Source organism: Megascapheus bottae, chromosome 1 (assembly GCF_031878675.1).
Source record: "Megascapheus bottae isolate mThoBot1 chromosome 1, mThoBot2.hap1, whole genome shotgun sequence".
Classification (NCBI taxonomy): domain Eukaryota; kingdom Metazoa; phylum Chordata; class Mammalia; order Rodentia; family Geomyidae; genus Megascapheus; species Megascapheus bottae.
Genome location: NC_143509.1, coordinates 45,701,503 through 45,711,091, shown reverse-complemented (window position 1 = coordinate 45,711,091; position 9,589 = coordinate 45,701,503).

Here is a 9,589-nt window from a genome sequence, read left to right as displayed (position 1 = left end):
AACAGAGTAGCAAGTATATAACTATGTCATCAATTCTAATAAGTCTAAAAATGAAGTACTATCAACTGCTCTAAAACTATTTTACTCACAAGTATGGCATCCTCCACGTGAAATCATTTTAAGAGAAAATAACTGAAAACCACCCAATGAAATAAACGGGCAAACCAAGCCTCTCTACATAAATGAAAATAAATACAAGAAATACCTCTAAAACGGAATTTTAAACTAACAAATGTAAATTTTAAATTAACCAATATAAACGTAAGCCTGTCAGGAATTAAACCTGTAGAGAAAGGTTCCAGCCGCCTCCCCAGAGCCCGTGCGCCCCCCGCCCGGCGCAGGCTCCACCACCCGTCTGCCCAGGTCGGGGCCGGCTCCCCCGCACCCTGCCCAGCCAGGCGCCCTCCGAGAGGACGGGTCTCTGGGCGCCCTTTCCAGGGACTCAGCTGTCAGCTGCTTAGCCTCCTGGGTGCGTTTCTGCTTTAGGAGTTCAGCGATAAAGCACCACTGCAGCCTGAAAAGGTCTGCACCCCAACAAGCAGACTGCAGAGCCCCTGGAGCCCCGGCTCCTCGGGTCACTTCTCTGGGAGGAGGGCTGGGCGCGTCCGGGCCCGGGGTGCGGGACTCCAATCTCCACGTTGTCTGTTCAGCTCTGGTATGTTGACTGTGACCGAGAGTCCACCGTGGTCTTTCGTGCTTGACAAAAAGCACAAATTACTGACTCTTTCCCTTCCTCCCCACCTCCCTCTCGCCTTGCATCCTTTTCTACTCTTTGGTAACCTCCACCAACTGTCCTTACTCTCCCCTGTAGGAAAGGACAGTGATGAGTAAGTAATCAGCTATGTCAATTAAACACCTATTATATCCCTGGGACTGTTAAACAGCATGAGAACAACATCCATCACCAATTACTGGGCCACTAACTACCTTAGGGTGTTAGGTGTTGGTCAAAAGTTGTCCTCATAACAACTGAATAAGGATCTCGGCCCTTCTAAGAGTCACTTGGCCGCGTTCTGCATCTGGATTCTACACCATTCCTTCTATTTTAGCCCCACTCTAAACAACAGTGATCTCTCCGCATCTCCCCTCACTGCCCAGGAGTCAGATTGAGGAGCTGAGCAGCTGCAGAAAAAGAGACCCCAACAAGACCACCTCCAGCTGTGATCGGGAAAGTAAAGATCCCCAAGTGTGCCGGAGAGACTCTGTTCAGATGAGAAGTCAGGGCAAGGGCTTGAGTAGACCTTGAAGGTTGTACAGAACTGGAGAGGGAAGCTTCTTCCAGTGGAAGGCTGGCAGATAGGAGTGGAGCCAGGAGGAAATCTGTCCTTTCCCTTCTTGACCACTAGATGACAGAATGGAATCATTCTAGATGTTACTATGAAGGCAGCAGCTCTTTTCCCAACAGGTAAACGGTTTTTTTTTGGTTCGGTTCTGTAAATAGTTTATGTATAACTTCCAATGCCATTTCTGTCACATGATTCGTTTTTATTAGGAAAGCTGGAGCTGCTCTAACCCTTTTTATTAGCATGCATTGTGACATCTTTCCTTATATAACAATTATCCTCTCTTTTCTCCCTGTCCCCTTCCTCTTCCAAATAGTCTACAAATTATTTATGTCTTTTTCTTTTAAATGTATATATTCCATATATGAAAAATGCAATATTTTCCCTATGCCTGGCTTATATTTAACATCATAATTCCTAGTTATATCCGTTTTCCTGCAAATAATATAATTTCATTTTATGGCTGAGGAATATATTTTTGCTTCCCATTTATTCATTAATGTGCACTTAATTTCACAATCTGCCTATTGTACTTGACTACTGACCATTGTTTCTCTATGTTTTGTATGTGTGTCCCTGTCCTGGGGCTTGAATTCAGCTTGTGGGCACTGACCCTTAATGCTCAACCATTTGAGTCACAGTGTTTTTCTTGTTTTTGTTTTTTATTTTATTTTTTTACTATTTTTGTGAGTCATGGGGCTTGAATTCTGCCTGGGCCCGGTGCCTAGGCTCTCCAGCTCAAGGCTACAGCCCTACCCTTGAGCCAAGCTCCACTTTCTGTTTTCTAGAGGTTAATTGGAGCGTCTCAGGTTCCTTTGTGCCTGGGCTGGCTTTGAACCTTGATCCTCAGATCTCAATCTCCTGAGTAGCTAGGATTACAGGTGAACCACTGCACCTGGCTGAGCCACAGTTTTACTTCCAGCTTTTGCTGACTAGTTTATTGAAGAGGGGTCCCATGGACTTCCTTGCCCAGGCTAGCTTCAAACTGAAATCCTCATGTCTCAGCCTCCTGACTAGGATTACAGCTGTGAGTCATCAGCATGCAGCTTCTATTTTATTTTATTATTGTTCTGGGTTTATGTATAGGAGTGATTTGGCTAGTTATATGTTATTTCTATTTTTACTTTTTTTTTTTGCCAGTCCTGGGCTTTTAGCTCAGGGCCTGAGCACTGTCCTTCGGTTTTCTCAAGGCTACTGCTCTACCACTTGAGCCACCGCACCACTTCTGGCTTTTTCTATGTATGTGGTACTGAGTAATTGAGCCCAGGTCTCCATGCATACTAGGCAAGCACTCTACCACTAGGCCAAACTCTCGCTCCCTATTTTTACTTTTTTTGTTTTTTTTTATTAAAGAATTTATTAACATTGATTTTTACATCATATTTCAAATGGCGTGTTTAACAAACAAGTATTCAAGAAGGGAATCTCTATATACAATCACTGTTTTTACTTTTTTATGAAGAATTGTACTGATTTCCACAGTGCTGCACTAATTTACATTCCCAAAAATGTATATATACTTTCTGAGGCCTCATCTACTCACTCACCACATACTTCCAGTATTTCTGGATGTCTGTCTTTTTTTTCTTTCCTTCTCTCTTTCTTTCCTTCTCTCTTTCTGCCTTCCTACCTTCCTTTCTTTTTGTGCCAGTCCTGGGACTTGAACTCTGGACCTGGGCGCTGTCACTGAGTTTTTGTACTCAAGGCCATGTGAGCAAAACTCCACTTCCAGATTTTTGTAGTTAATTGGAAATAAGAGTCTCACAGATTTTGCTCCCAGGGATGGTTTTGACAGGGATCCTCGGATCTCATTCTCCTGAGTAGCTAGGGTTACAGTCATGAGTCACAGCATCTGGACATTATTATTATTATTATTATTATTATTATTATTTTGTCATTCATGGGGCCTGGGCATTGTCCCTGAGCTCTTCAGCCCCACTTCCAGTTTTCTAGAGATTAATTGGAGATAAGACTCTCGTGGTCTTTTGTACCCCAGGTTGGCTTTGAACCTCAATTCTCAGATCTCAGACAAATGAGTAGCTAGAATTATAGGCATGAGTCACTGCGACCGGCTATGTTATTTTTTTATTTTATTTTTTTATCACCCATTTTCATGTGATCACCATTCTGACTTGGGTGAGATGTCAGTGTAATTTTCATTTGTTTTCCTAATGGCTAAGGATGTATTTATTAGCCCTTTGTACTTCTGATAATTGTTGAGTTCACCTGCCCATTTGTTCTTTTGGTGTTTCCATTTTTAGTTCTTTATATATTCCCAGTATTAATCCAATCCAATGACCAGGGTAACAAAAAATTTCTTCCATTCTGCAGACTGTCTCTTCATTCTGATAATTGTTTCCTTTGCTAGTCAGAAGCTAATTTATCTATTTTTGCTAACACCTCTCTTGATTCTTTTTTTTTTTCTTCTGCCAGTTCTGGGGCTTGAACTCAGGGCCTAGGGACTGTCTTTTTTTTTTTTTTTTTTTGCTACTCCTGGGCTTGAGCTTAGGGCCTGAACACTGTCCTTGGACTTTCTCAAGGCTAGAGCTCTACCACATGAGCCTCGGCATCACTTCTGGCTTTTTTCTCTGTATGTGGTACCGAGGAATCGAACCTGGGTCTTCGTGCTGTAAGGCCTAAATTAATTTTGAAGTCCAATGAATTTCAGTAAAAACTTATGGTTAAACAGTCTCCATTTTGTAAAGTTCTGAGAAATCCCCTACAATCCCAGGATTAGTGCTTTGATTTAAAGAAGCTCTTGGGGGTAGTTTCAGCTTTGTGCTCTTGCCCCTCCACCTTCTGCCATATAATGACTTAAAAGACGAAGCAGGTATTGGCAGGCATCTTGGTCTTGGACTTCTCACCTGCAGTAATTTAAGTTTCTGTCCATTATAAATTACCCAGCAGAAATCACCTTTAATGAATCTAGTTAACCCTTGGATTGGGTTAGACCTAAAATGTAGCCACCCGGCCTCCCTATTGCCCCTGGATCACAGATCATTTTCTTAAACTTTGTCTACAAAGCTATCATATCTTCTTGTTTGCCTCCTGCTAGTTATATCCATTTTCCTGCAAATAATATAATTTCATTTTATGGCTGAGGAATATATTTTTGCTTCCCATTTATTCATTAATGTGCTTTCCCTTTCCATTACAGCATATGCTTGGCCCACATGAGACCCTACAAATATGGTTTACTATTTCAACTCAGTGTTTGTTCGATACAGTGAAACAAGTTCTGTTTGGATGCACCTGTCTGGTTTCCCATCTCATACTAACTGGGTTATTTTTTAGGAGAAATGCATTTAAATATATATTACTGAATGGTGCAATGAAAAAAGTCTTAGTCTGTACTGCTGTATCAGAACATGAGACTGGGTGATTTCTGCTGCTTTGTGATTATCAGAGGCTCGGAATAGTATGAGGCATACATCTGGTTTATATTTTCCTGATTAAGCTGTACACTTAGATGTTTAAATATTGAATTAAAGATAAAGTTTGATGAAGCTGAAAAAAAGATTTGTGAACATGGACAATCCACAGTTGCTACTCAGCAAGTATCTCAGCCTCACAGAAGCTCATGTTGCAACTGAATCTCTCACAGAATCAGTTTCCTTGTTGAAATTTAATCCCCTAACTGCCTCTTCTCAGGAGACCTGCTTATAGATGCTCCATCAGTTGTTTACTCAGACAGCTAGCAAAGACATTCAAAGAACACCTAAAACTAAAGTTCTGTGGGAAACCATAACATCAGAACTGGTAAGAAACTGAGAAATGTCTCTATGTAAAACTAAAACATGAGGCTGTGAGAATGAAAACTAAAACTTGTTTGTTCTGTACTATAAAAGCTGTGCTAATTCTGTACTGGGGGCCTCCAAGCGTCACTGGTTTCTAAGGTGTAGAGGACCAAGCTCAAGTTTGCTAATAAATTGCTCTTTGTCGCTTGCATTGGTCATGGACTCTGGTGGTCTTTCAGGGGGATTGGGAACTTTGGGCACAACAATGCATGTTAGGCAAGCACTCTAACTCTAGGCCAATCTCCTAGCCTCCCTGAGTTTCTTTTGCTCAAGGCTAGCACTCTACTACTTGAGCCACAGCTTCATTTCTGGCTTTTTCTGTTTATATGGTACTGAGGAATCGAACCCAGGGCTCCATGCATACTAGGCAAGCACTCTATCACCAAGCCATATTCCCCGCCCCTCTCTTGATTTTTTTTATTTTTGCCAGTCCTGGGGCTTGAACTCAGGCCCTACCCCTGGGCCTGGGCATTTTCCCTGAGCTACTGCCCTACTCCTTGAGCCACAGCATCACTTTTCCCTTTCTAGTGATTAATTGGAGATGAGTCTCTCCATCTTTAGTGTCCAGGCTGGCTTTGAACCATGATCCTCAAATCTCAGCCTTCTGAGTAGCTAGGATTACAGGAGTGAGCCATCATGCCCATTTTTTTTTTTTTTTTTTTTTTTTTTGCCAGTCCTGGGCCTTGAGCTCAGGGCCCCCACACTGTCCTTGGGCTTTTTCAAGGCTACAGCTCTACCACTTGAATCACAGCACCACTTCTAGCTTTTTCTATATATGTGGTACCAAGGAATCAAACTCAGGCCTTCGTGCAAGCTAGGCAAGCCCTCTACCACTAGGCCAAAAACTGGGCCCCTCTTGATCCTTTTTTTTTTTTTTTTTTTTTGTGAGCTACATGGATTGAATTCAGCCTGGGTGTTGTCCCTGAGCTCTACAGCTCAAGGCTACTGCCCTACCCCTTGAGCTACAGCCCCACTTCCTGTCTTCTTGTAATTAATTGTAGATGTTTCATGTTCTTTAGTGCCCAGACTGGCTTTGAACTGAGATCCTGAGATCTCAGCCTCCTGAGTAGTTAAGATTACAGGCATTGAACCAGGCTGGCTCCCTTGATCCTTTTTTTTTTTTTGCCAGTCCTGGGCCTTGAGCCACAGCACCACTTCTGGCTTTTTCTATGTATGTGGTACTGAGGAATCAAACCTCGGTCTTTGTGCATGCTAGGCAAGCACTCTATCCCTAGGCCAAACTCCTGGCCTCCCTTGATCCATTTTTAATGGATGTTTGTACAAGGTGAGACAGATCTAGTTTCAGTCTTCTACATGTGGTTGTCCAGTTACGCCAGCACCACTTATTAAAGATGCTGTCAACATGTCAAATGTCAACTGGTTGTAGCTGTATGGGTTTAATTTTTAGTCCTTTATTCTATTCTATTGACATACATGTCTGTTTTTGAGCTAGTGCTATGCTGTCTTTGTGTTGGGAAAGGAAAAAGGGAGTAAGGGAGAGTGATGAGGGTATGAGGGACAGATTGACTTGAAAACATTGTATACATATGTGGAAATGCTACAATGAAACTCCTTTACTAATGTATGATAATAAAAGTATTCACACTGAAATTAACTTTATTTTACATACATATCTTTGAGTCAGCAAGTATTAAAGAAACTAAGCGACACATATAAAAAAGACACTAGCCATGTATTTAAATCTATATATTTGAAATCTGTCAAAAGGTCTGCAGTCCTTGGCTCTCTTAGCAGCACACACACACACACACACACACACACACACACACACACACACACACATACTTCTAGATTTCCTGTTTGTCCTAACTCTGGGTTTGCCCAAGTTTCAGTAAGTAGCTCTGCTAATATTGAGTTAAGCCATACTAATGTGCTCACTAAATTCTCTCTTCTTCCACATGTGTACAAAGAAGAATCAAGACAGACCTAAGTACATGAGGGTATGGGTGTGACCACATCTCCAAGACAGTGATGATCTTTGTTCAGGAGTTCTCCCAGCTATAAGAATTACACCCATTGTGAGTTCCAACTCCAATAATTTCCCATGGCCTACTATCACATAAAAGGCAAATTACTCAGCTTGATAACTTGTTCCGTTTTATTTTCTTCTAGTGTATACATAAATCTATTAAGCCAGGCTCTAGGCCTTCCCTGACTATGCTCACAGGGAGGCATCTCTGTGATCTGGAAAGGGTCCTGGAGTCACGTTTTTATTAATCATATGCCTAGCACAAGTAGCCCAGTTGCTACAATCAAATGTTGGTTTGTCAGGAAACCCATACCATGGGCTGCACCTAGGACACTTTTTTGGACTTTCCCCACAGCATCCTTCTGCTTTCCCATCACAAACATTCAGGCCAAAGATGAAGAGGATGTCCCAGACCACAGTGCCCACCTCTCTCTTTGACTTCTATAACAGTCCTGTCCCACCCCTTAGTTATTCTCATCCCTGTCCAAATCCTAGCTGACCCATAACACCCTGTAGACACAATGCTCTTCTGCCCCGTTGTCTCACAGAGGCGCTAATCCAAATCCCGCTTTTACTTCATGTCCCAAAACCCATGCATACCATGTTGGATAGTCATCATATCCAACAATGCCAAGGTTGAAAGAAGCACGATGGCATAAGAACAAACTGAGGGCTGGGAGCAGTGGCTCACACCTGTATTCCTAGCTACTCAGGAGGCTGAGATCTGAGGATGGCAGTTCAAAGCCAGCCCTGGCACTAAAAAGCCCATAAGACTCTAATCTCCAATTAACCAGAAGAAAACCAGAAGTGACACTGTGGTTCAAGGGGTAGGGTGGTATCCTTGAGCTGAAGAGCTCAGGAATAGAGCCCAGGCCCAGAGTTCAAGCCCCATGCCCAACAACAACAAGCTGAGGTGATAATGTCTACATGTCACAGCTTAGGAAGTGCTAGGTAGGTATAAACTATGGATATTCCTGACATTCTTAATCTTGGGACTTTGGGCACCATTGTTGAATGTCCCTGAGCCTGCATTGTGCCCATCCATCTTATCTCCTCACATGGTCCAGTCCAGGGGCCTGGCTCCCCTTCACTCACACAACCCACTGGGGGCCCTTTGTGAACTGCTAAAGCCCTCACTACGAGTGACATTTAATGATTGTTCAGGAGCTCTGGTTCTGCAGTTGACTGATTCTGTGAAGTTGACCTTTAGCATATCTGAAAGAGAGGCTAGCCAACTCTGGATTTTTTTTTGTTCCAGCATTTTGTATTCCAGTGTTGTTATCCAAATTTAATGCTTTCTCTTTCCATTACAGCATATGCTTGGCCCACATGAGACCCTACAAATATGGTTTTCTATTTCAACTGAGTGTTTGCTCGATACAGTGAAACAAGTTCTGTTTGGATGCACCTGTCTGGTTTCCCATCTCATACTAACTGGGTTATTTTTTAGGAGAAATGCATTTAAATATATATTACTGAATAGTGCAATGAAAAAAGTCTTAGTCTGTACTGCTGTATCAGAACATAAGACTGGGTAATTTATAATGGGCAGAAACTTAAATTACTGCAGGTGAAAAGTCCAAGACTAAGATGCCTGCCAATACCTGCTTAGTCTTTTAAGTCATATGGCAGAAGGTGGAAGGGCAAGAGCACAAAGCTGAAACTACTTCCAAGAGCTTCTTTAAATCAAAGCACTAATCCTGGGATTGTAAGGATTAAATTTCAACAAGGAAACTGATTCTGTGAGAGATTCAGTTGCAACATGAGCTTCTATGAGGCTGAGATACTTGCTGAGTAGCAACTGTGGATTGTCCATGTTCACAAATCTTTTTTTCAGCTTCATCAAACTTTATCTTTAATTCAATATTTAAACATCTAAGTGTACAGCTTAATCAGGAAAATATAAACCAGATGTATGCCTCATACTATTCCGAGCCTCTGATAATCACAAAGCAGCAGAAATCACCTTTAATGAATCTAGTTAACCCCTGGATTGGGTTAGACCTAAAATGTAGCCACCCAGCCTCCCTATTGCCCCTGGATCACAGATCATTTTCTTAAACTTTGTCTACAAAGCTATCATATCTTCTTGTTTGCCTCCTGCTAGATCATCACAGTGTTTCAATATTAACTCAACATTTGTTGCAAGACAACCAATAACATGGAGCATTAACAATGTCACACTCTGCATTTTTGTAGACCAAAATGTCATCATCCACTTACCAGATGATCCAGAAGGGTCAGCTTTGGACACCTGCCTAGAGTCCACAGTGCCTGAACCCTGGTGATGTTAAACATAATTATCAATCTTTTTCCTTTTTTCTCAGAATGGGGGGGGAGGTTGAACTTAGGACCTGATTTTGTGCAATGCTGGTGAACAACACCTCTAGACCTCGGCCTTTTTTTTTTACTGATTATTATATATAGGAATACACACACACACGATGGGATCTTCACTGCCTCTGCACCTGAGTCGCTATTTGCCTACAAAAGGCTTTCCTGATGGAGTTGGAGTTACA